The sequence below is a fragment of the Pleurodeles waltl genome, chromosome 4_1 (genome assembly GCF_031143425.1).
Source record: "Pleurodeles waltl isolate 20211129_DDA chromosome 4_1, aPleWal1.hap1.20221129, whole genome shotgun sequence".
NCBI classification, from domain to species: Eukaryota; Metazoa; Chordata; class Amphibia; order Caudata; family Salamandridae; genus Pleurodeles; species Pleurodeles waltl.
This window is the reverse complement of record NC_090442.1, coordinates 204,404,315-204,431,670: the sequence shown is the minus strand read 5'-3', so window position 1 is coordinate 204,431,670 and position 27,356 is coordinate 204,404,315. Positions and strand designations below refer to the sequence as shown.

The window sequence follows — 27,356 nt, the reverse complement described above, 5'->3', positions numbered from 1 at the left end:
CTTCCTAGTAGTAAGTATGCCGCATTTCAAAATTACAGACAGATCGCAATATGTTTGTGTGCAATATGTGCTCATTATTTTTGACCTGCCTCTTAGTACATCTGGCCCTCAGTTCTTAGGTCAGCAGCAAGTTAGGCAAGTGGCTGCCCAATCTCTTGGTTGAATTTTGGCACACGGAAAACACCAAGATCACCCAAAGTAAGCTAACAGTAACAATATAAACCAAGTAGTCTAAATTGGAATATTCTGAACCATATTTGTTTACACTAATGTGTCTAAGACTAACATATTGATGCACACAGGTTCTGGTTATCCCCATATTGGATAAGATGTGTGATCATTGATAGCTTATCAAGTGGCCACATAGATAGATAGGCCCTTCACCCTAAATTATCACACAAGATACTGTCAGAATATAATGACAGATAATGCAAGATAGCTGTTTTGCAGCAGCATCCACTCCTATGATGAGAGCTGATACTGAGTCAAATCCAGGAGGAGAGGAGCTAAGCCCAGCTGCTGTGTGTTTTCTTTTTGAGGAAACACTCTCTCCAGGCTACAGATTACTACAGCTACTTGCTGTAAACAGTCATGCGGTGTTTTAATAATATGCTGTGTGTAACAGAATTAAAATGTTGAGATAAAACACTTTTATATATAAAGTGTCTATCTCTTAGTGCACTACTTGTGTGATATATTATAAAGTAGAAAATTAGTTTGAAATTACCACTGCACCCCTGATCCTTTTTTAGGGACTGTTAGTAATCCAGAAAGCATGGACACCACATCCACATAAACTATGTATTGAGTGTGGGACTACAGTAACGTGTTCAAGTGTTGGTGCACTGAAGTAAGTTCAGGCATCCGAGGGTGGGAATGCCAGCCATGAAGAGCTGTGTTAAGTCTTAGTACGTCCAACATGGCGTCCAACGTGGGACATTCTGATTTTTTAGACCTTTGAGTAGTCTTTTAATATGAACACACAAGAGAGCCATCATTACATCCCTACAGAGATGTCTTTAGTACTCATGGTTGCCTCCTACACGAAATAAGGAAGCATCTATTGCTGTGGTTTTGTCATACTTGACCTTCAAAAGATCAATCCCCATCTGTTGGCTTCCTGTGTCTTTTGAATCCAATGACTTTTGAATCTGCTTGGTTAAAATTGTGCCACCTTTAATGGCAGAAGTAAATTACAGAGAGGCAGGGCATGGCCAAGCAAGATGGTGGAATGGACGCACAAGTAGAGTGCTCTGACGAACTACACAGTAATCCTTCATAATCCTGCCCTCATTGAGCAATAAAATCACCCGCACTGGACACATCCTGACTGACATACAGGGCCCTGAAACATACCTGAATTATGCCCCGTAGCCCTGAGAAAGATTGGATAGCATTGTTGGCAGCAGAGGATCAGCTCCTGACTGGAGCCTTGCTGCCTCTTCCGGCCCTACTGAGGATTGCTGGACCAGGACATAGGCTGTGTTGTGGCCTTCTTTTCCAGTGGGGTGCATTTGACATGGGTCATGCCCACTGGCCCACAGGCTCCCTACAGGGGGGGGGGGACAGTTATGCATTCAAGCCCAGTCAGAAGGGCTGCGGGCACAGTGGACGGCATTTGTATTGGAAGTAGGGATCTTGTGGAGCATGCACATAGTGTAGAAGCAGGAGTATGAAATTGCATCAACTTGTTTCTCTATGATAGCATGCAATCCAAAATGATGCTGAGGTTGTGGGCGTGGTCTGTTGGGGTGGAGGGTGCTGAGCTCTGTGGGCCACCATGTGTCTGTCCATGGATAGATGAGGACTTCTATTTTTTTCAGTGTTGAGTTTGAGATAGTTGTCCTTCATCCAGTCTTCTACGTTCATCATGCATCTGTGGAAGTTAGCTTTTGTGGTGAAAGGCTCTTCAGACAGTTAGAGGATGAGCTGTATGTCATCAGCGTTTGGAGATGATGTTGAGTCTGTGTGATCTGACGTGATTGTCAGGGGAGTCATGTAGGTGTTAAAGAGGAACGATCCTTGGGGGACTCCACAGATGATCTTCTTGGGCTCTGAGGTGAACAGTGGGAGACTGATCCTTTGAGTTCTGCTGATGAGGTCTGAGGTGATCCATTTGAGGGAGTTTCCATGAATCCTGATGTGGTGGAGTCTGCTGATCAGAATGTGGTGGTAGATGCTGTCAAACGCAGCACACAGGTCCAGGAGAAGGAGGGCTGCTGTTTCTCCATGGTCCAGGAGGGCCCTGATGTCATCTATGCCTGCAGTTCTGTGCTGTGGTTAGCTCGAAATTCAGATTGAGAGGGGACCAGGAGATTGTGGTCTTCTAGGTGATGGGTGAGTTGCTGGTTGATCACTTTCTCAAGGACTTTTGCTGGATAGGGGAGCAGAGAGATGGGCTGGTAGTTCTTCAATGTGGCTGGGTGGGTGGATGTTTTTTTCAGGATGGTCCTCACTTCAGCGTGTTTCCAGACCTCAGGGAAGGGGGCTGCAGTGATGGAGGTATTCAGGACCTTCTTGAACGAGCTACCGATTGTCTTACTTCCGAGGTGGAAGACGTGGTGGGAGCAAAGGTCTGTGGGTGCTTCATTATGAAGAAAGTGGTGAGGAGTCCCCAGTGGGTGAGAAGATATTAAGGGTTCTTGATTGTTCATGTGAGCAGGTTAATGCTGTCTGTGGCAGAGGGTTGGCATTCAAAGATTTCATAGATAGCAGAGATCTTGTTGTGGAAGATGTCTGCAAGGTTTTTGCACAGTTCCTGGGAAAGAGTGATGTTATTCTCTGTGGCTACAGGATTGATGACTCGTCATGATGGCAATGAGTTCTTTCATGTGGTTTGTGATGGCTATGATGTGGTCTGTTAATGTGTTCTTCTTGGTTTCTTTCAGGAGGCGGTGGTACTAGTTGAGGGTGGTCCTGAAGGCGGTGTGTTCTTCTGTTTTTTTGCTGATGCGGCACTTCCTTTCAAGTTGTTGGCATTTGCATTTGGAGGAGTGCCGTTCTCAGTGAACCAGCTTGCTATTTTACTTTGTTCTTTGTCCTTGGTTGTCTTAGCGGTGGTGATGGCGCATTCTGTGATCCATGGGACAATCTCTTTGCTGCTTGTTCAGGGTCATGTGTAGAGTCTGAGAGGTGGGAATGGAAAGTGTCATTCCACTGGTCTGCTGATACCTTTTTCCAGTTTCTTTGCGTGGATCTGGGGGCACGGTGTCAGAATATGTGGCTGGTGAAGTACATGCTGTGGTGGTTTGACCAGGTGAGTGGTTTGGGTTGGATGTACCTCAGTCTGTCAATGGAGGTGAAGATGGGATAGAGCATGTGTCCTGTGATGTGAGTAGGTTCGGTGATGAGCTGGTTGGACCAATATTACTCAAGCTGCCCAGGAGGTCAGTGGAATTGGCATCACTTGGGTTGTTGAGGTGGAAGTTGAGGTCCCCTAGGAATATGTAGTGCTTAGAAATGATTGCTTGCGGGGCAAAGAGTTCCAGGATGGCGTTGCAGAAGCTGGGGCATGGTCCAGGTGGTCTATAGGCAAGAGTGCCTCTGATGGTGCTTTTTCTGTCTGTGTGAAGTTGAAAGTTGAGGTGTTCCATTACTGGTGTTGGGTCATCAGGGGACACCAGACCTCGGTGATGTGTTTAACTAGTGAACAGGCATTGAGTAGGATGCACTTGAGTTGTGTCATGGTGGTCTTGGTCTATGTGTCAGATGCGTTGGTTGCTTCAGTACTGAAGGTGAGGTGGCAATATTGGCAGCAGAACGCTCCTCTGGTGGTATTTGGGAATGAGCAGCAGCAGTGGTTGTTTGTGAGTCCAGGGCTCAGAGGTCAGTGGTGGTATATCTTCATTGGGTGGAAGATCCAGGGGTCCTGGGTGTGGTCAAGGCATATACGGGCGCAGATGGGCTTGCCTTTGGTGCGTCTTCGGTGTGCCAGCAGCACACCCACTGTGCGTAGCCACACTGCGGCCTCCATTTAGTAGGTCCTGGGAGAAGGGAGGGACCCTGAGAGGCGGTGGGTGGGGCTAGGCTGAAGAAGGGAAAACGGGCAGCAGGCGGGAGTGGGAACGGGGAAAAAGGAATGAACAGAGAAAGAAAGGAAGCAGACAGCAGGAGAAAGCTCTCAGAACAACAGAGGAAAAGGAGGGAGAAATTAGTGAAAATGAGACAGAAAGCAGGATAAAGCACTCCGGGAAATGGGGGAAAGGAGGGAGAAAGCAATGAAAATGAGGGAGAAAGCAATGTAAACGAGGCAGAAAGCAGGAGAAAGCACTCAGAAAAATGGAGGGAAAGGAGGGAGAGCGCAGTCAAAACGAGTCAGAAGGCAGGAGGAAGCTCCTAGAAAAACAGAGGGAAAGGAGGGAGAAAGCAGTGTATATGAGGCAGAAGGCAGGAGAAAGAACTCAGAAAAACAGAGAGAAAGGAGGGATAAAGTAGTGAAAATGAGTCTGAAGCAAGAGAAAGCACTCAGAAAAACAGGGAAAAAGGAGTAGAACCTAGTGAGAATGGGGCAGCAACAGGGAAGAACTGGTCTGTGACCTTGATTTTGTGGCAAGTACTTGATACTGCCATGGTTCTACGTATTGATCACTACAGGAGTGTAAGAGTTCTTTTGAGTAACTATAACTCACGCCCTAAGGTAACTATAACTTTAGCCCTTGCCATGCACAGTTTTCTTAGCAATAATTTTATTGCAAATGTTGCAGTGATAATATCAAAGATGCATACAAGATCTCATCAATGATATAATATGTGAAGTAATTAGCTGTGCATGGCAAAGGTAAAGTCATGGTTACCTTAGGGTGCGAGTTATAGTTAATTGAAAGAACTCTAGCAATAACTGCTGAATTTCTATGGTTTTGTACGAGTAAATTTGGAACCTAACTATAAGGCCCCTGTTATCTTTGTTTTTTTCAGTAATTTTCTATGTTTTTTTTTACGTAAAGTACTTTTAATTACTATACATTATTCCAACCCCCGCCGCACAGGGCTTTCAACCGTATGCAGCGGGGGTTGGTCAAAAGGCCTGGTCTGCAGCCAGGCCTTGCAGCCAAGCATTATAACCTCTCAAGCCCGCACCATGCATGGCCTTTGGCCTTGGGCAGTGCAGGTGGGCCACACGGCCTGTCTCTGTAAGTGGATGTGTGAGTAGGTGCATGAGTGTCTGACTGGGTCTGAAAGTGGGTGTGTGAGTCTATGATTGGGTCTGAGTGGGTGCATGAGTGTCTGAGCGGGTGTGTGAGTGGGCACATGAGTCTCTGAGTGCATGTATGAGTGAATGATTTAGTGTATGAATGAGTCGAGCTTTTTTCAAATTTTTTCACATTCGCTAATATTTTGTGAATAATTTTAATTTTTTTAAAAAAATTCGTGAATACTGAGCATGGTGACACAAAATTATTTTAAATCCATAATTTGCCCCTAAAACACACCTACATCACACCCCTGGGGTCAAGGTACCTTCACCTTGACCCCTTATGTGACTTTCAATTATGATTTTCACACCAGCGGACTGTGCACCGTGAAATAAAATGACAGCCGCAACTTTCTAGTTACAGCACTTCTTTTGAAGCAAATTTGTGAATTTTTGTGATTTATTTGCAAAGTCTCCCCAGCCAGAGATATACAAATTTGTTTTTCCTTTAACGGATTTACACCAAATAAGCAAAAGCACAATCTGCAATCTGCATACCAAAAGCTAGCTTTCTGCCAAATTTAGTGTAATTCCCTCCAGTGGTTTGGGGTGTAGTCGTGTGCAAGGAATATTGGGAATTAACATGGGAAATGCATATTTTTTTTAACCCCTCTTTTTTTTTAACCCCTGCTTGATGAATTACCCCGAAACGTTCTATGCCCAACAAGCATCAACAGAACACTTTTTTAGGGAAATTTTCATGAAGATTCATTAACCGGTGCTAAAGATATAGGCAAGTCAAAAAATTATTTTTCTAGGGAAACATGGTCCTAACTAGTAAGTAGCAGTAGGTAGTACATAGTATATATATATATATATTCCAAACAACAGTTTCTCCACATTTAGGAGCTCTGTTGACCCTGCCAGCGCAGCCTCAGTGTTGAGGGAACGGAGCACCCTCACTTGATATGCCAACAACACTTCTCACAACAAAGAAGTATGCCTAACACATTATTGCAGCATCAAAAAAGCACACTATTTAATATGCTCCTGCTGCAAAAATTGACTTAAAGTCCTGATGAGTTTCAGCTCATGTACTGAGCCTTGATCGCAGGTAGGCAGTTCATCTGTTTTTAAAGGTGACCACATGTTGTTCATTAACTAATAACAGACCACACAGATATGACATAGTCTGAACGTGCATTGAAATCATGTACATATCATTTCACACTACAGCTGCGGTGTCCTTTAAACATCATTCCTCCATTTCCAAAAAGCACTGCAGTTGTTCCTTCATCTTTATCTGAATCAATGTGTTGAGAGATAGCACTGCTTTTTAATAGCCATCAAGTCACAATTCAAATATCCCCTTTTAGAGCTATTTGATGCTAACAAACAATAAATGGGAATGCAGGTCTTTCCATTCACATCCATTACCCCATTCCTCTCTTAGTAATGGTTGGATGAAATCCGTACCATCTCATATGTTTTGCTGGAGGTGGATGGGTCATGCGCCCATTAGGAATTCCAAACAACAGTTTCTCCGCATTTGAGGAGCTTTCGACCCGGTCAGGGCGACCTCGACATTGCGGGGACGGAGCAGCCTCACTTGATATGCCAACAACTCCTCTCACCCAAAAAAAGTGCACCTAAAGCCTTAACTTGAAGCATCAAAAAAGCACTTTATTCAGTATGTTCCTGCTGCGACAATTGGCTTAGAGTCCTGATGACTTTCAGTAATGTAGTGAGCATTGATCACAGGTAGGCAGTTCATCTGTTTTTAAAGGTGAACACATGTTATTCATTAACCAATAACAGTCAACACAGATATGATGCAGTCTTAACTTGTAAGGTCACCAGAGTGCACATTGAAATCATGCATATATAATTTCATAGCACACCGGGCCCCACAGGATTGGGTCCCCAGGGACAAGATTGGCTGGGGAGGGGGCCACACTGACCCAGGGACCACCACTATTAAAAAAAGTATGAAGGGGTGGGGTTTGGACCACCAGGATATGGGGTCCACCACCTCCCCGTGTAGTTTTTGAGAAATTAAGGGGGAAACAAATTTGTATGGGAATCGTGACCCCACCTGATCTCCTGCTGAGATCTGATTGGCTAACAACACTTTAACCAGGATGTGTTGGAAACCATGTTGGGACTCGTAGCTGAGTCCCAGAAAACAATAAAGGGTCCAGGGTACAGACACCCTGACCCCTTAGCTCTGGTAGGAGGGTCTCCAAGGCTAGAAAGCATTTTTTTTTAAACGTTGCCATGAGTTGCAGCAGAGCTGGCAAAACGTTTTTAAAAAAGAAGCAGGGGCTCCTGGGCTTTGTCTTTTTAAGCCTCTGGTGGTCCAGGTCCCAGGCCTCTCCCACAGCACCAGGAATGGCCACCTCCCTGGGGCTTTATGAATAGAATAGGGGGTCCCTGCCCCCCCCAGCCCTGGGGACTTCCTCCCATCCGGGGCTTTCTTAATATTCAGTGCCGGAGGGGACGCGCACCCCTCCCACTGCCTCAGGGACCAACACCTCCATAGGGCAAATATTTTAAAAATCTTAGCCCCGGGGACCACCACCTCCCCGTGGCTATGCACGTGGGAGGAGGGCTGTGTGCCCCCCCCCCCGAGGAGCCACTGATGTCCCTGAGAACCACCACCCCCCAGGGCCTGCTATGTGCCAGAGTGCCCACCCCTTGGGACATAGCTGTTTGCTCTTGCTTGGCTGCAGCTTTGACAGCTGCAGCCAAGTCACAGCAAACACTCCGCTTTCTGACAGAAGGACCTGTCAAACAGATCCCGCTGTCAGAGAGCAGAGTTTTCATCTCTGTTCGATACACACCACACCAGGGCCTGTGGTGCATTGCTCCAGGAACAGGGTGCTGCTACTAAAAGCAGCTCCCTGCTTGCAGGAGCAATGGGACTGTGGGGAGGCCTTGAGGCTCTCCCCGCTGACCCAGATAGCCCGTAAAGGGCTTATAAGAAAATTAATTTTAAAAAAATCATCAGGGACTATAAAGGGCACACTGGGTGTTCAGAGTTCTAGTCCAGGTGTATTCCTGGTAATTTCCCTCCTTTCTTTTTTTTGGAGGGCAAATATTTAAAGGCTCTTAGTAAAAGGTGACCTTACTCTTTTTAAATGACAAATACATTTTTCTTTTTAAATTGTGCAGAAATATCTCATTTTAAGTATATCATACATCAAAACCTAAAAAAACTCTCTAGTTCACTCCCTCTCACTCTTTCTCTCTCTCGTTCAATCTCTTTCTCCCACTCACACACCCACTCAGACACCTATGCACCCACTCATAGACTCACTCAGACCCTTGTGCACCCACCCACAGCCCTAGTCAGACCCTCACGCACCCACTCACAGGTCCACTCATACAGTTATGCACCCACTTACAGACCCACTTAGACTCTCACACACCCACTAACAGGCCCACTTACACCCTCATACACCTGCTCACAGACCCGCACACACACTGATGCACCCACTAAAATACTGATATACGCGCTATCACACTTAGACAGACACTCTCACAGCCACTCTCACCCCCAGATATATCCTCTCACACCTATTCTCACACCAAGATAGGCTGCAGCCAATTCTTGCCGCACTCGACCAAAGGGTGTGGTTGGGTGGTTAGGGGGGTTGGCCATAGGGTCTGGCGGTAGTCCAGGTCTTGTGGGAAACCTCCACTGTGCATGGGTGAAGGCCATGCACGGTGCAAGGTTGGGTGCTTGTAGGGGGGGCAACTACTGCTCCCTACCTCTGAAGGCAATGGTTGGATTAATGTATAGTAATGAAAATTACTATACTTTATAAAAAAAAATCGAAATTCACTGTAAAAAACAAAGGTTACAGGGATGTTATATTTAGGAAATAGAATTTAAAAAAAACAGAACAGAAATTCGCTTAAAAAAACAAAGGTTACAGTGACTTATAGTTAGGCTCACATTTAAAAACTACGAAACCATAGATCTTCACCAGTTAAAGTTACCTCAAGTAACTAAAAGGCACAGTCTTTTCTAGTCTTTTCAAAGCATTATAAGATTATTTTTTTGCAAGTAAAAAGTAATGAAATACACCGTTCTCAAGCTGCCTCCGTGAGTGGGTTGATTCGCCCGCGTGTGCAATGCTTGCTGGAATGTCTTAAAATCGATAGAGCTCTTTATTTTAGACCTGCATGAAGAAAGGAACTCACCCATGTTACATTTTTCATCATTGGCGTGGTCTCCCTTAACTTTTTGCCTCTGTTCCCCAGGTTGTTTATGTGTGCTGGACTCTGATTTTGCTGTTTTTGTTACTCTGGGCACTTTACCACTGCTAACCAGTGCTAAAGTGCAAGTGCTCCTTTACAAAATGTGTAAGTAATTGGCTTATCCATGACTGGCATATTTAGTTTACTAGTAAGTCCCTAGTGAAGTGCACTAGAGGTGCCAGGGCCTATAAATCAAATGCTACTAGTGGGCCTGCAGCACTGGTTGTGCCACCCACATGAATAGCTCTGTAATCATGTCTCAGACCTTCTACTGCAGGGTCTGTTTGTGTGGTTTTAAATGTAAATTTGACTTGGCAAGTGTACCCACTTGCCAGGCCCAAACCTTCCCTTTTCTTACATGTAAGGCACCCCCAAGGTAGGCCCTAGGTAGCCCCAAGGGCAGGGTGCAGTGTATGGTTAAGGTAGGATATATAGGGGATCATTCCAACCCTGGCGGTCGGTGTTAAAGCGGCGGACAACCCGCCAACAGGCAGGCGGTAAAAAAAATGGAATTCTGACCCTGGCGGAAACCGCCAACAGAGACCGCCACTTTAACACTCCGACTGCCACAGCGGGACACACAAACAGCGCGGCGGTCACCGCCAACATACAGGCGGGAGACAATGTACCGCCCACCCTATCACAACCCACCAATCCGCCACCTTTTCCGGGGCGGTAGCCCCGCCGATAAAAACACAACGGAAACAGCCATTACGAACGGAAAACGCTCACCTCTACACACTCCACGAGGAATCTGGACAGCATGGAACCCGAACTACACATCCTACCAGCTATTGTCTTCCTGCTCCTCTACCAGGAGCACGAATGCCGGCGCAGAAGACAACGGTGAGTACTGCACCTACGACACAGGGGAGTCAAAAAATTACGGGGACACACATACGCGACACACCCACCCTCACCCTCACCCACAACTACATACACATCAATGCAGAGCAACAACTCAGAGTTACACCACCAAACCCCCCGGAAGAATGCAAAGACAAAATAAAATGATCATGAAATTTGAAGTATATTGTACGCCTAAGTAAAAAAATATATCAAACATCTATAACTATATATTCATATGTAAATTGTCCTGTCCAAATTGGGTATCAGCCATTGTTCGTGGGCCAATGGGCCTAAACACATGGGCAAAGCCCACACAGGATACCCGACTCCAATGGAGAGAACACTGCAGGGGCATCAGATAGCAAAACTACAGGCACCTCAGGGGGAAGGGAAGGGGGGGCACCTCAGCCAGATGAGTCCACCACGCCAGATCCACAAGGGGCCTCCATGGCCACTGTTCAATCCTGGGGAGTGCAAAGCCACAGTCTCACAAGCCTCTACAGTGGGTGGATTGCCCACTGTGCCATCCTGGGGAGTGCAAAGCCACAGTCTCACAAGTTTCTACAGTGAGTGGATTGCCCACTGTGCCATCCTGGGGAGTGCAAAGCCACAGTCTCACAAGTCTCTACAGTGGGTGGATTGCCCACTGTGCCATCCTGGGGAGTGCAAATCCACAGTCTCACAAGTGGATTACAGACTCCACTGGTTCTGGAGGAGGCATGGTGCCCAGAGTGCTTCGTGCAGCCCCGCCCGACACAGATGCGGGCCTGCCCCTTCTGCCAATGGGCCAGCGGTGCTTGAGACGGTGCCCAGTGGAGCGGTGCGGTGCAGAGACGGCGGTGCCCAGCGGAGCGGTGCTTGAGTTGAAGGGCCCAGCGGAGCGGTGCTTGAGACGGCGGTGCCCAGCGGAGCGGTGCAGAGATGGCGGTGCCCAGCGGAGCGGTGCTTGAGTGGAAGGGCCCAGCGGAGCGGTGCAGAGACGGCGGTGCCCAGCGGAGCGGTGCTTGAGTTGAAGGGCCCAGCGGAGCGGTGCTTGAGACGGCAGTGCCCAGCGGAGCGGTGCAGAGACTGCGGTGCCCAGCGGAGCGGTGCTTAAGTTGAAGGGCCCAGCGGAGCGGTGCTTGAGACGGCGGTGCCCAGCGGAGCGGTGCAGAGACAGCAGTGCCCAGCGGAGCGGTGCAGAGACGGCGGTGCCCAGCGGAGTGGTGCTTGAGTTGAAGGGCCCAGCGGAGCGGTGCTTGAGACGGCGGTACCCATCAGAGCGGTGCAGAGACGGCGGTGCCCAGCGGAGCGGTGCAGAGACGGCGGTGCCCAGCGGAGCGGTGCTTGAGTTGAAGGGTCCAGCGGAGCGGCTGCTTGGGACGGCGGTGCCCAGCGGAGCGGTGCAGAGATGGCGGTGCCCAGCGGAGCGGTGCTTGAGTTGAAGGGCCCAGCGGAGCGGTGCTTGAGATGAAGGGCCCAGCGGAGCGGTGCTTGAGATGAAGGGCCCAGAAGAGCGGTGCTTGAGATGAAGGGCCCAGCGGAGCGGTGCTTGAGATGAAGGGCCCAGCGGAGCGGTGCTTGAGTTGAAGGGCCCAGCGGAGCGGTGCTTGAGTTGAAGGGCCCAGCGGAGCAGTGCTTGAGATGAAGGGCCCAGCGGAGCGGTGCTTGAGATGAAGGGCCCAGCGGAGCGGTGCTTGAGTTGAAGGGCCCAGCGGAGCGGTGCTTGAGTTGAAGGGCCCTGTTCAGCGGTTCTTGACTTGAAGGGCCCTGTTCAGCGGTTCTTGACTTGAAGGGCCCTGTTCAGCGGTTCTTGACTTGAAGGGCCCTGTTCAGCGGTGCTTGACTTGAAGGGCCCTGTTCAGCGGTGCTTGACTTGAAGGGCCCTGTTCAGCGGTGCTTGAGACGGCGGTGCCCTGTTCAGCGGTTCTTGAGACGGCGGTGCCCTGTTCAGCGGTTCTTGACTTGAAGGGCCCTGTTCAGCGGTTCTTGACTTGAAGGGCCCTGTTCAGCGGTTCTTGACTTGAAGGGCCCTGTTCAGCGGTGCTTGACTTGAAGGGCCCTGTTCAGCGGTGCTTGAGACGGCGGTGCCCTGTTCAGCGGTTCTTGAGACGGCGGTGCCCTGTTCAGCGGTTCTTGACTTGAAGGGCCCTGTTCAGCGGTTCTTGACTTGAAGGGCCCTGTTCAGCGGTTCTTGACTTGAAGGGCCCTGTTCAGCGGTGCTTGACTTGAAGGGCCCTGTTCAGCGGTTCTTGACTTGAAGGGCCCTGTTCAGCGGTGCTTGAGACGGCAGTGCCCTGTTCAGCGGTTCTTGAGACGGCGGTGCCCTGTTCAGCGGTTCTTGAGACGGCGGTGCCCTGTTCAGCGGTTCTTGACTTGAAGGGCCCTGTTCAGCGGTTCTTGACTTGAAGGGCCCTGTTCAGTGGTGCTTGACTTGAAGGGCCCTGTTCAGCGGTTCTTGACTTGAAGGGCCCTGTTCAGCGGTGCTTGAGACGGCGGTGCCCTGTTCAGCGGTTCTTGAGACGGCAGTGCCCTGTTCAGCGGTTCTTGACTTGAAGGGCCCTGTTCAGCGGTTCTTGACTTGAAGGGCCCTGTTCAGCGGTTCTTGACTTGAAGGGCCTTGTTCAGCGGTGCTTGACTTGAAGGGCCCTGTTCAGCGGTTCTTGACTTGAAGGGCCCTGTTCAGCGGTGCTTGACTTGAAGGGCCCTGTTCAGCGGTGCTTGAGACGGCGGTGCCCTATTCAGCGGTTCTTGAGACGGCGGTGCCCTGTTCAGCGGTTCTTGACTTGAAGGGCCCTGTTCAGCGGTTCTTGACTTGAAGGGCCCTGTTCAGTGGTGCTTGACATGTGTGTCCAGGTCACCAGATCCGGCCATGACATGGATTTCACTCGCCACCTGACATGTGGCTGCCGGGCCCTTCATGCACATCTGTCTTCTCGCTTGCGGGCCCTCCTGTGCTGCCGTCCCGGGCCCGTGGGTGTCCTCCTGCACACCTGGAATGGGGCTGGTGGGGCCCTCCTGGGCAGCTCGCATGCTGCCGGACTTGTCGGGCGTGCTGCCCTTGCCACCCTTCCCTGCTCGTCTGTGGCCCTTTCCTCCCTTTGGCGGTGTGCCAGGTGGCACCCCACTTCCTGACGGTGCCAGGGTAGTGCTTTTGGAGCATGCTGTCTTTGGCCTCTCGCGCCGGGCACTAGCTTTCTTGGCTTTTTTTTCAGGGGGTGGGCTGGCCGTCTCTTTACTCCTAGCCGAAGTAGCTGGCCTTGAAGGTGGTGGACTCCAAAATCCTTGGACTATTGTCTTTGTAGGTCCAGGTTTTGTGGTGGCTGAGGTGCTGATTGGAGTCTCATGAGATGGAGGGGGTGGGTCAGTTGTTGGAAAGAGGTCAAGTTGGAAAGGAAAATCAATTTAGAAAGACAGGGACGGGTAGTTGTAGTGGGTATGGGAGTGGAGGAAGAGGATGTGGTTGTAGGAGAGTGAAGTCTGGTGTCTTTGGGTGCAGGTGCTTGTGCTGGAGGCTGTCATGAGGTGGATGGCTGTTGGGTGGGTGGCTGCCTGCGTTTGTGTGGTTTGGAAGAGGGGGTGACAGACACACTGGGAGAGGAAACAGGGGACGTGTAAATGGTAGTGGGGGTGGTGACTGCACGTGTGCGGAGTGTTCTGGTGGGTGTGATGGACGTAGTGGCTGAAGATGTTGTGCATGCAAGTGTGAGTGGAGACGTCACAGGGAAGGAGGAGGGAGACGAGGAGGAGGGGGACACAGAGGAGGCAGTGGCTGTTGGCATGTCTGCATGTGGCTGTTGCTTGGGTGAATGCTTGTGTGATGTGTGGTGCTTATGTCTGGATGAGCTTCCCTTGGGTGTTGAGGTGTGTGCAGGCTGGTCTGTAGGTGTGTCTGGGATAGGCAGAGGTACAGGGGAGTGGGACTGGGTTGAGGAAGTTGGAGGAGGGAGGCAGGAGACAGGGACAATGGCTGCCGTCAGTGCTGAGGCCAGAGCGTTGAACGATCGCTGATGGGCAGCCTGACCCGAATGAATGCCCTCCAGGTATGCATTACTCCGGTGCACCTCCCTTTCTACACCCTGGATGGCATTCAAAAGGGTAGACTGCCCAACAATGAGCGTCCTCAGGAGGTCAATGACCTCCTCACTGAGGGCAGAAGGGGTAACTGGGGCAGGGCCTGAGGTGCCTGGGGCGAAGGAGATGCCCACCTTCCTGGGTGAGCGGGTACAGGGGTGAACGCTGAGGGGCTGCTGGGAGGGCGGAGCTGGTGCGCTGGGTGGCGGCTGTACCTGTTGTTGCGGTGGGCACGGATGTTGCCGCCACCACAAGGGAGCTCCCTTCCGAGGACGTGTCTGTGTCGCTGGTGTCACCACATGTCCCCGCTGTGGAGCTCCCCTCGCCCTCCGTCTCACTGGTGAAATCCGAGTCAGTTGCATGGCCCTCGTGCTCCGATGCCACTTCTCCTCCGCCTGATGATGCTAATGCACACATGAACAGGAAGACCACCAAAAAAGGGGGGGGGTGGAGAAACAAAGACATGTTGAGTGCATGCATTGGCGACACCATTGGCGGAGAGGACAGACACAGAAGCCCCCTGCACTACGCCGCGCACTTGGGGTACACTACTCAATCCGTGGGACATAGCCTACAAGCCTATGGACGACAACTCCACACATAGGTGACACAGGGCCATGAATAGCTGTACTAGGCAACCTACAGAGGTGGGGGGCGGGGGCACAGGGCCATGCCTAACGGGGGGGGCCTAGCCTTCAGAAATCGCCCTGGCCTAGGGATACCCACAGCCCTCCTCCCCACCCAGACACCTCCAATGTGCGCAAAATCAGCAGAATGTGCTTGTACTCACCCCCTTGTGTCTGCTGTGATGTCCTCACGTGCCCATCCAAATCGGGGTAGGCCACCGCCAGGATCCGGGACATCAGGGGGGTCAAAGTACGACTGGCACCCCTCCTACGTTGGGAGGCCATCTCCAGCAGAGCCTCCGCGGTCTTCCTGCTCCCGCGGCGGATGTCCTCCCACCTCTTCCGGCAGTGGGTGCCCCGTCTGTTGTGGACCCCCAGGGTCCGGACGTACTTGGCGATGGCACGCCAAATGTCGATTTTCTGATGGGCGCTGACCTATGTGACATGTACAGGGGGAGAAAATAAGAAATCATCACCTTCTGCATGCTCGATGTGAGTGGCCCCCCATCCCCACCCTTGCCATGTGGCACATGCTCTCATCTGTCGTTTCATGCATGCCTCATTCGCTCCCCTCCCCACCATCTTTCATTCACCCCACTCAACCCAGACATTGGCCACAAAGCATGGTCCCAGTGTACTTACCTGTTGGTCTGGAGGACCGTAGAGTAGCGCATACTGGGGGAGGACCCCATCCACGAGTTTTTCCAATTCTTCAGAAGTGAAGGCAGGGGCCCTTTCCCCAGTCGCAGCAGCCATTGTCTCTTCCAGACTGAGGTCACAGCAGCACTTGCAGTATAGGTCCTCTCCTGTGGATGATCAGGTATCAAATGATTAAGCAGATAGAAAATGGCGGTCACGCCCGCGGCGGTGCGTACCACGGCGGTGCGTACCGCGACCACCGGCGCACATCGTCATTGGCTCCTGAAACCCATAGGGTTCAATGTTAACCAATGCGGCTTTGCGCCGCGGTCTTCGACCGCCTACCGCCACTGTGTGCCACGCCAGCGCATTGACCTCACATCCCACTGTCGCAATTCACAGGTCAGGCAGCCGCCATTTCAAGGGCCCCCATATCTTAATTTCTACTGCGTCACACATACCTAGGCCTTGCATCAACACTCATACAAGCCAATCAATGCATTGAGAATCGTGTACTGTGCAAGCTGTGGGAACGTACCTGTGGGTTGATTGACACTGTGCTCCATGTTGTCCTTCCTAGGCACCGTCCGCTGGGACTTGCGAGGAGATGGAGGAATCTTCCCATGTACAGACCGCTGGTGGACCTGTCGACAATGGAAGAAAGACATGTCATACTGACATACAGGCTTGACAGAGCCACTATACAGGAACTGTGTGCCCAGCTGGAGCCAGACCTGATGTCACCCATCCGCCAACCCACAGGAATCCCCCCTCTAGTGCAGGTTCTATCAGTACTCAATTTTTTGGCAAGTGGGTCATTTCAAACAACAGTGGCCATTTCATCAGGGATGTCTCAGCCTATGTTTTCCAAGGTGTTGTCCAGAGTGTTGTCTGCCCTGCTGAAATACATGCGGAGCTACATTGTTTTCCCTGAGGTGGGCGATTTGGCTACAGTGAAGGGTGATTTCTATGCACTTGGACATATTCCCAACATCATTGGTGCAATTGATGGGACACATGTTGCTTTGGTCCCCCCCAGCATAAGTGAACAGGTGTACAGGAACAGAAAAAGTTATCATTCCATGAATGTCCAGGTGGTCTGTTTGGCTGACCAGTACATCTCCCATGTAAATGCCAAGTTCCCTGGGTCAGTGCATGATGCCTACATCCTGCGGAATAGCAGCATCCCTTACGTGATGGAACTACTTCAGAGACACAGTGTGTGGCTAATTGGTGACTCTGGTTACCCCAACCTGTCATGGCTACTGACCCCAGTGAGGAATCCCAGGACAAGGGCAGAGGAACGGTACAATGATGCCCATGGGCGTACTAGGAGGGTGATCGAGCGGACCTTCGGCCTCTTGAAGGCCAGGTTTAGGTGCCTCCATATGACAGGTGGATCCCTAATGTACTCACCAAAGAAGGTGTGCCATATCATCGTGGCCTGCTGTATGCTTCTCAACCTGGCTTTGCGACGCCAGGTGCCTTTCCTGCAGGAGGATGGTCCAGATGGTGGTGTTGTGGCAGCTGTGGAGCCTGCGGAGAGTGAAGAGGAGGAAGACGAAGAGGACGACACAGACAACAGGGACACAGTAATACAGCAGTATTTTCAATGACATACAGGTAAGAATCAACACCGGCATTTTACATTTACTTAAAGTCTCCTGCCTCTCTACTGTCTGAGTTTCCCCCCAGTGTTTTTTAACTGAGTTGTGACTTTCCCTTCCAATTTCAGAGATGTGGGCCCCACTCCGTGACCTCTGCTTTGTTTCCCCATGGACTACAGCTGTGTGACAGTGGTATGTTGTCATCACAATGTAACTGGACATTTTGGCACGGTTCTGTGTAATACATTTGTTCACAAATACAGGCAGACTCCAGATTATTTTTGTGCAATAAGTGTGTTTATTAAAGTGCTCAATTTTGGGTAATGGTTGCAATTCGGTGATGGTGGAGGAATGTCCATGTCAGAGTCCAGATTTTCAGTCTCACAGGTGCATTGTCCATATGCCTGTGGAAGGTGGAGCAGGGGCAGTTTAAGGTTGGACAGGGTGACAATGTGGGACAGTGGGATGACAATCAGGGGGTATCCTTTGCTGGCGGGGGTCTTGGCATCTTACTCTGTCTTCTTCCTAGATCTCAGGCCCGCTTGCGGGGTGGTTCTCCTTCTGCAGGGGGTGGGGTTCTGGTGGCCTGTTGTTCTTGTGTCGGGGCCTCCTGTCCACTAGCGCCGGCGGAGGTGGTAGCCTGTTCTTAGTCCATGCTAGTGACAGGGGCCCTTTGTGGTGCCACATGGTCCCGCAATGTGCTGACAATCTGATAGAGAGCCACAATGATGGTGCCCATTGCGGAACTGATGTTTCTGAGTTCTTCCCTGAACCCCATAAACTGTTCCTCCTGCAGTACCTGGATCTCCTGGAACCTGGCCAGGACCGTCGCCATCGTCTCCTGGGAGTGGTGGTATGCTCCCATGATGGAGGATAGGGCCTCGTGGAGAGTGGGTTCCCTGGGCCTGTCCCCCCCCGTCGCACAGTAGCCCTCCCAGTTCCCCTGTTTCCCTGGGCCTCTGTCCCCTGGACCGTGTGCCCACTACCACTGCCCCCAGGTCCCTGTTGTTGTTGGGTTGGTGGGTTAACCTGGGTGCCCTGTAGTGGTGGACACACCGCTGCTTGACGTGTCCTGGAGACAGAGGCATGGGCCCGCTGGGTGGGTGCTGTGCTGGTGTTCCCAGAGGGGGGTAGGTCTGCTGTGGCCTGTGGCTGTCTGAGGGGAACCGACTGTCCCGAGGTCCCCGATGGGCCGGGCTGGTCATCTGGGTCCAGGGAGACAGAGTTGCTGTCATCACTGTGGGCTTCTTCTGGGGGTGGAATGGACATTTCTGGACCCTCCTGGGCGGTGTCGTGGTGTTCGGGTCCTTGGTTATTGGTTCTGTGTGTGCCATAGCGTGCAATGGGTGGGTGCCCGTGTACCCCAGTGCTGGCATTCCCTTGTGGGGGCTGTTGTGACAGTGGTTTGGGGGGATGGGTATGTGCAGTGGGCATGCATAGGTGATGGGTGTCCATGGTTTGTGGTTGCATGCAGGGCTTGGTGTTGGGATGGGTGGGTTGTGATGGTGAGACATTAGCAAGGAGGATGTGTGATGGGGGTGGGGGGCAGGGTGGGGGTATGTTTTGGCATGCCGGTGGGTGGGGGGGGATGAAGTAGTTGAGATTAAACTTACCAGAGTCCATTCCTCCGCCTACTCCTGCGAGGCCCTCGGGATGCAGGATCGCCAAGACCTGTTCCTCCCATGTTGTAAATTCTGGGGGTTGAGGTGGGGGTCCGCCGCCAGTCTTCTGCACCGCAATGTTGTGTCTGGATACCATGGAACGCACCTTCCCCCGTAGGTCGTTCCACTGCTTCCTGATGTCGTCCCGATTTCATGGATGCTGACCCACAGCGTTGACCCTGTCCACTATTCTTTGCCATAGCTCCATCTTCCTGGCAATTGTGGTGTTCTGCACCTGTGTCCCGAAGAGCTGGGGCTCTACCCGAACTATTTCCTCCACCATGACCCTGAGTTCAGCGTTTGAAAACCTGGGGTGTCTTTGGGGTGCCATGGGGTGGTGTGGATGAGGTGTGGGGTGGTGATGAGTGTGGGGAGTGTGGTGGTGTGTGGTGTTTTGTGCGTGGATGTTGTGTGAGTGATGGTGTTATGTGCCTGTGAATGCTCTGTACTAGCTGGTGGTGTCTCTCTCTGGCCTTAGTCAATAAATGGTGTTCGTAGGGGTTTGTGGGTGATGTGGGTGTGTGTTTTATATTGTGTTGGGTGTGTGGGAGTGGTGTTTGTATGTGTATCAGGTGTGTGTATTTCAAAATGTCCAATGTGGCAGTGTTTTGGAGCTGTGTGTGTATTTTGACCGCGGCGGTGTGTACCGCCAATGGAATACCGCGGTTGAAAGACCGCGGCGTGGATTCGTGGGTCAGAATGGAATGGGCGTATTTCTGTTGGCGTGACGGTGGAGGTTTGGTCATCGCCAGATTTTCGCTGGCCGTTGGTGTGGCGGACTTTTGTGGATGTCGGGTGTTTGCCTGTTGCGGGTCAGAATGACTGTGGCGGTTTCCCGCGCCCGCGGCGGTGTTATGGCGGTCTTCTGACCGGCGGTAGGCGCCTTTTACCGCCGAGGTCAGAATGACCCCCATAGTAATGTGTTTTATATGTCCTGACAGTGAAATATTGCTAAATTTGTTTTTCACTGTTGCAAGGCCTGTCCCTCTCATAGGCTAACATGGGGGCTATCATTAAATCTGAATAAAGTGTAGATTCCCTTTGGGGGCGAATGGACATGTGGAGTTTGGGGTCTCTGAGCTCACAATTTAAAAATACAGCTTTTAGTAAAGTTGATTTTAAGATTGTGTGTTTGAAAATACCACTTTTAGAAAGTGAGCATTTTCTTGCTTATACCATTTCTGTGACTCTGCCTGTTTGTGGATTACCTGTCTGGGTCAGTTTGACAGTTGGGCTAGACAGTGACACAAAAGGAGCTGGGGTGTAGTCTGTATTTCCTGATGAGCCATCTGTGCTAGGAGGGAGGGGAGGAGTGGTCACTTACACCTGAAAGGGCTGTGCTGGCCCTCACACAATGCAGTCTCCGACCCTCTGGTGAGTGTCTAGGGCCTGGCCTGGGCAAGGCAGGATTTCACATTCAAAAGAGACTTTAGTTTGAAGTAGGCCTACTTCAAAGGAGAAATTGGGTATAGGAAGGGCACCCAAAACTACAGACTTTAGAACACTTCTGTAAACAAGAGGAACCTCCGCCTGGAGAAGAGCTGAAGAGCTGAGGAGAAGTGCTGCCCTGCCTGTGATTGTGCTTTGTGGAGCTATCCTGCAGTTGCTGCTTCTCCCTGTGCTAGAGGACAAAGAATGGACTTTGTGTGCTTTCCATCTTTTGAAGAAATCTCCAAGTGCTTGATTTACAGCTTTCCTCCTGTTGTTTGAAGTCTCAGGGACAGCAAAGACTTCTCTCTGCCAGCACCTGGAGTCTCTGGAGAGACTCCTGCTCTGAAAAGTGGTGCCCTGTCCAGTCCCTGGGCCCTTGAAAGGAAAGCTGGTGAAAATCCATGGAAATCGACTTCGGGCGACTTCGGACCAACACTGCTGCTGAATCTTGTGACGCCGCCTGCAACCGACTCCGTGATCTTCGCTGGAACGTGACAACCTTCAAAAAGCCCGACGCTGCTGCAGCCCCGCTGAAGTACGCGACTCCATGGAAGTCGCCACACCACATCGTGACCGACGCCGCTCGAAGTGTGCGGATTCAACGCTTCGCACCGACGCTGCAATCCCCGACTTCGCACATCGACTTTTTTTCACTTTTCACCAAAGGTACTGTACTTGGGGGTCTACGCAACTCCGTGTTCGGCGCAGCTGGTGTCGGCTTGTTGGGAACGACTCCGTCAGGACGCCGTGTTAACAGCTCACCGAAGCATTTTGTGTTTCTAGGCACTATTTTTGAGTTTAATCTTTAAAAAATCATAACTTGACTTATAAATGTCGGATTTTTGTTGTTTTGGTCTTGATTTGTCCAGATAAATATTTCCTATTTTTTCTAAACTGGTTTTGTGTAATTTTGTAGTGATTTCATTAAGTTACTGTGTGTGTTGGTACAAATACTTTACACCTAGCACTCTGAAGTTAAGCCTTCTGCTCTGCCAAGCTACCAAGGGGGTAAGCAGGGATTAGATGAGGGTGATTCTCTTTTACCCTGACTAGAGTGAGGGTCTTTGCTTGAACAGAGGGTAATCTGACTGTCAACCAAAGACCCCATTTCTAACACCCTGTTAGGTGCAAAATGTGCTAAAGCTGCGATGTTCAGCCATGGCATCTTTTATAGGCTGTCAGGTCCTGCATCCGGCCATAAGATATATTCTATTTTCGGTCAATAATGTTGCTAAAGTGCCAGTGCTCAGCAATATCGGCTCTAGTTGCCAGTCAAGCCCTGCGTCTGGCTGTTGGATATTATCTTTTTTTAGCAACAAGCACTGGGTGGGGGAGGGCTGAATAGTCAGCAGCATGGCGGTACTTCATCCTTGATTGCACTGTCTCACTTACTTCAAAAATTTATTCTGCACCTTAAGGGCCTTTACTCTGTCTTTGAATATAGTTAGGAACATTACCATACGTATCTACAATTTGGATTAAACGCCTTGATCAGGTCTTGTCTACAAGCTCCTATCGCAGCTTGATTAAAGGTGTAAGCGCGTCAGACCTTAATAAGTATACTTACAAGGGGACGCAAATAGGTTGATGAACCTTTTGACTCACAATTAAGAAGTTCTTACCATAGCACCAGTACATAATCAATAATCAATACAGGCTAATCAACAATCATTAGTAATCAATAAAATCAATAATCAATGGAGTCAGTAATTGTCACGCACCAAGACCATTCAGCTATGAATAATCACTCCTCTAGTGAAAGTTTTGTAAGTTTATTTCCCTATATTAACAATAGTAAGGTCATGTAGATTAATCTCAAAATCTAATGAAACACATATAAAAATAACACTGGTTGTCCAAAGCGGCGGAAGAAACACAACCTAATTAAAGCTTGAACTACGACTCATTCTAAGGTTACAGTTCAAATCAATAGCAAGTCAGCTGCGACAAAGTTATCACATACATGGAATTCAGCAAGGTAATTCATCAAACATTAGTCCCTGTGATCGTCAGTCATTTGTGAGGGCCCTTAACTAACGTCAGATTAGCATCGCATGTTGGGCTTCATGCAAAACATTTAGTAACACAAATTTGGAAAAACATCTAACTATGGTTCTATCAAAACAGCGCAGTCAGTACCTAGAAAGAAAAAGCATAATATGCATAATAGTCACAGTTTATCATTTTATACCTATCCTCGCTATGGGTCAGCAAAGCAGAATCTGTCTTCGTCCTCAGGGCATCAGTTGATCAGCAAAGCATCAGGCTCTCAGTCAGTGAATATGAGCCCAATGTTGGAATGAATGTCTCTCTCCTAAAATCTCGAATCTCTCCTAAAGTTCTTCTTCTGAAGTCTCTTCCCTCTGCGATGTTGTTATCTCAAAGTCAACTAAACTATCTCCTAATTCCCTATTGGTCAGTTAATCGTATGTTCATACTTTATCCAATAATATTTCCATGTCAAATCTATGAATTCTAATATTTCACTATTCACATACAGTTGATTGGTCCACCTTACGATGTTCTCATCATCCAGCTTGTCAGGTAACAATATTGTTGCAGCTTCCACTCGGGTCAGTATATTCATTATTCTTGTCCTGGGAAAGTCAATCTCACACACATTACACATAAAATGTTACACTAGCAAGAACATAATCTCCTAGCAGTCGGTTCTCACAAAAAGCTTCTGTTAAGCATGTTTAACAAGACAATGGACATTTCACAGTTTAATTCACTCGGTTAGCATTTTTATTAAACACTAAGAAATACAGCTTCTGCATAAGGCCTGACAAAATAGGGCAGGACACTCGCTAAGTTAGGGCCTACAATTAATTAAACTAAAGCATAGTTCATAACCCTTAATATGACATATTACTGCATTAGTTCAGTACATATTCAATATTTTCATAAGCATTAATCATTCATTAGTACATTTCGTGAACATTGGTGGCCATTCTTCGAGTTCAAATTTTCAAATGCATGCATTAATTTTCTACGCTAATTCATTTTCTACATAAACCTATTATTATTCTTAATGCATAAACACTCATTAATACATTTTATTAAAGACACCTGCACTAGCAATCCCTCCTCTGATGATTAAATGTGTCATCACACTATCACTCACAAATTTCACATCAGCTAAAATTCTTACAATTTAATTTCTTCATAATTTTGCTTTCCCCCCCAAATTTTCACGGCAAATTTTTTTTTTCACTTTTCTTTTCTTTCCTCCTCTGATTATTCTTAGACCTTTTCAATTTAATCCTTTTACATAAATTGCATAATCCCCACATCCCAATTAGACAAACCACAACAATTAATATCCCTGGGAGTATTTTCAATAGTACCCCATTCCAAATGTTGCTGAGCCAATTCTCCACTGTAAAAAAAACCTTTGCCAACCTTTTGCCACACACCTGTTTTTTTTTATTCTTTCAAATCAGTACTTGCATTGGTCAGATTAGTAAGTAAGGGCCAGATGTATGAAAAAGTTTTGCACTCGCAAACGGTGCGACTCAGTAAATTCGGCCGTTTGCGAGTGCAAAACAGTGGTCTGCAATGCATGAAAGGCATTCGCAGACCACAAATAAGAAATCGCTAAAATTGCGATTTCTTGCATTGAGACCTGGAAATTGCGAGTCGCAATTTGCGATTCGCAAATTCCAGGTCGCAAGGCAATGCTGCAAAAAATCGCAAATTGTGATTTTTCGCAGAATGGCATTTTGCACATGCAAAATACCATGGACTGCAACCAGGTGGTAACCTGGTGCAAAATTTAAAAATGCGTTTAAAATGCATTTTTAAATTGAACATGTAAAGCACACATGCCCTTTTGGCATGTGTGCACCTTACATGTCCCCCAAAACATTTTTGGGGTGCAGCAGAGGGGGCCATAGGCCGCCCAGCACCCTGGGGATTTGCATTTCCAAAATTGTGATTTCTGGTTCAGAAATGCCAAAAATTCGCAGCTATGGGCCAACAGGCCCATAGCTGCGAATGGGGCCGGTATTGCAATTTGCGATTCGGTAATAGCATTTGCAATTTTTAAGAAATCGCTATTACCGAATTGCAAATGTGATACATGGCCCTTTGCAAGTCGGTACTAGCGATTACTGAATCGGAAAGGGCCGTGATGATACATCTGGCCCATAATCTCTTATCTCTTTACTATTATCAGTTATATACGAACAACAATGCCTAGAATTAATCATTCTACAAGCTCCTCCATCCTTCGCTAAAAGAATGTGTAAAGCAAGATGATTTTGAAGAGTCATAGCTCTATCAGCAGCTAATTTAGTATCTATCAGGAGTATGGCCCCTGAAAAATTTGTCAGCATGTTATCCACAACAGTAGACAACTTCCGAATCTTAATCAAATTAAGAATGACTGCCACTGAAGGAATTACCGCTCCAAATATATCTCCTACTATATCAGAAGAGGACTCCCTCCTCTGTCTTTTATGATGTAATTCAGTCACTTTCGGAAACTTTAAAAAAAACCTCAATTTGATAAATCTTTGGGAAAACTATCCCCAAATAGCATGTCCCATACCGTCCTCTTAGAAGACGGTAATAGTCATTAAGTCCGCAAATATAATATATCCCTGGAATTGCAGGGTCCTATCCATTCAACATAAAAGTCCATTTACTCTGAAACAAAAACACATGCCTGCATTCACTCGTACCCACAAATAAAGTGTCCATGCACGATTTAGGCCTATATATACAAAGCTGCCCTAAGTGTTGTGCATCTAAAGCTTATTTCCCTTGCATTTTAATTGCACTATAAGCATGATCATTCTTGTAAGTCCTTTTCTCTAAGCCTTTTTCTAATTTGTCCTTTAACACTTTTCTCTTGTCATCTGTGTGATCTAAAAAGCTCTTCTCTAAAGGTGTAAGTAAGCATGTCAGGTTGTTGCGGTGTGTGTAAGCTGTTCCAAATGTCAAAGTAGGTTCAAAGAACCGCCTAACTAATACTATTACCCTCATTATGACAGTGGGGGTAAAAAACGCCTACTGCTGTGCCGACGGCCGCCAAAAGACCATCGCCATGGCTACCAGCCATATTATGACCATAGCCGGAATTCCACCAGAAGGATGGAGGAATTCAGGCTACGGTCATGGCGGCTGACGGCGGTGAGGTGGCGCTGCTGCCAGCAGCAGCGCCACACCAGTATACTGCTGCAGACCGTATCATGATCCATAATATGGCCTGCCAATGTTCTGCTGACGGCCGCTGCCGCTGGCAGCAGTGCCCCATCCCATCTCCTGCTGGTGGAAACCCCTGCAATCAGGTAAGTCAGGTGCTCCGACAGGAGAGGTTGTGGGGGTACTGTGTGTGTGGGGGGGGTATGGGTATATGTCTGTTTGTGCATGAATGTGGGTGTACGTTGCTTGTGGTATATGTGTGCATGTGTGGATGTGTGAGTGCGTATATTGTGTGAATGCATGTGTGCTTGTATGGATGTCATTGTGTGTGGATGTCTGTGAATGGATGTATGCATGCGTGGGTGAATGTGGGTATGAGTGTGTATGATGGTGCGTGAATGTGCGTGTATGTTGTGGAGCGTCTGGAGTGGGAGGAGGAGGGCAGGGGAGGGCTCTGGGGAGTGGGAGGGAGGCGGGGAAGACCCCTATCAGTGACAGGGAAGGTACTCCTGAGAAAATTTACATAAACTTAATCATACACCATAGCTGCAAGCCATCTGTTTATCTTTATTATGTTGCCATGTGCTCGACAAACCTCCTGAACTTTGATGATTGACCTTGTGCTCGCAGCCTTGGGCTGCAATCTGTTTATCGCTGTAATTTACTTGTTCTAACCGTAGTTCAGAGAATATTTGTGCTTAATCAGTAACTGCCAGAACAGGTTCGTACAGGTCGTTGCCACCTCCTGCCAGCTGCATCTGTACCTTCTCCCACCACACGTGTATCCCTGAAATATTCTGAAGGCCGCAGAGGACCTTGAATACGCTAGGGGTGGAGTTGTCCTCTGACTAAGCAGTTTTGTGTGTATATAAGGTTGGGTGCCCCAGAGTGAAGGGGCAGCCTCCGTAGGATAGTCACTTGAGTGTCCTGGGACTCTGTATTAGCTCAAGTTATAATCCATGTAATAAACTTCTATTTATTCCTCCAGTTGGTGACTCTGCTTGATTTGTGAACTCTCTGCTAAATGGACCCTGAGGACTAGGGTGGCTCTCCACCGCTGGGAAGTAGACCCCGGGTGGGGATTCCACCTTTCCTGGTTCCTCACTCCCTGCCACTGATAGTGCCTTCCGCCATGGTTTTCATGGCGGTTAGGAAGACACGAAAACCATGGCGGTAGGTGGGCTCATAATATCGCGAGTGGGACAGTGATGGCCGCCTGGCTGGAGACTTAAGTCTCTGGCCCGGCTGTTGTCACCACCCTGGCGGACAGAGTGGTACATTGGTGGTTTGGATTGAGCCATTCCGCCAATGTCATATTTTGGGGAAAGGTGCTGCCAGCCTGTTGGCAATACTTTTCTTCAAAATACCACCGTCTGCCAGGGTCGTAATGAGTGCCTATGTCATTATCCTTAGCTACAGTACTCAAATACCTTATTATAGGAACAAACGAAAACACAAGATCATGATTCGAATAGAAGTACTGAATGTACTCCTGGTTATAAAATCTTGTTAGTAACAGACTAAACCTATCCCGTAGGTTAGAGGTAAACTATGATAAGTGACTTCTTCCTCGACTGATGAAGGAATCTGCGTACACACAAAACAATTCTTTGCATCCATTGTCTCAACATACTTACTCAATAAGCGATAGAAAACGTTAGAAGAAAGTTTTCCCTGCGCATTAGTATACTAATGCAAATATTTGTCATCCAACTTAAACTTCTCCAATGCCGTTAGTGCAGTAGTCGTCTCAAAAGCATAAGTATAGTTGGCTCCTCTCGTATCCAGAACAGACATACCCACAATCAACACCACAAACAATATGCCACACATAATTGCCAAACCAATGCTCATATATTTACAGCACCTAATACCACTACCTTGTTTATTTTAAGTCAGCCATGATCTGTAAAGAATCAGAAAGCAGAAGAAATTTAGAAAA

At 48.8% G+C, this 27,356-nt stretch overlaps 1 protein-coding gene across 1 annotated transcript in view; it reads right to left on the bottom strand.

The window, feature by feature from the left end:
• The window catches only part of LOC138287578 (sodium- and chloride-dependent GABA transporter 2-like), a 633,422-nt gene that overhangs the window by 396,551 nt on the left and 209,515 nt on the right, over positions 1 to 27,356 (bottom strand). The window lies entirely within an intron of this gene.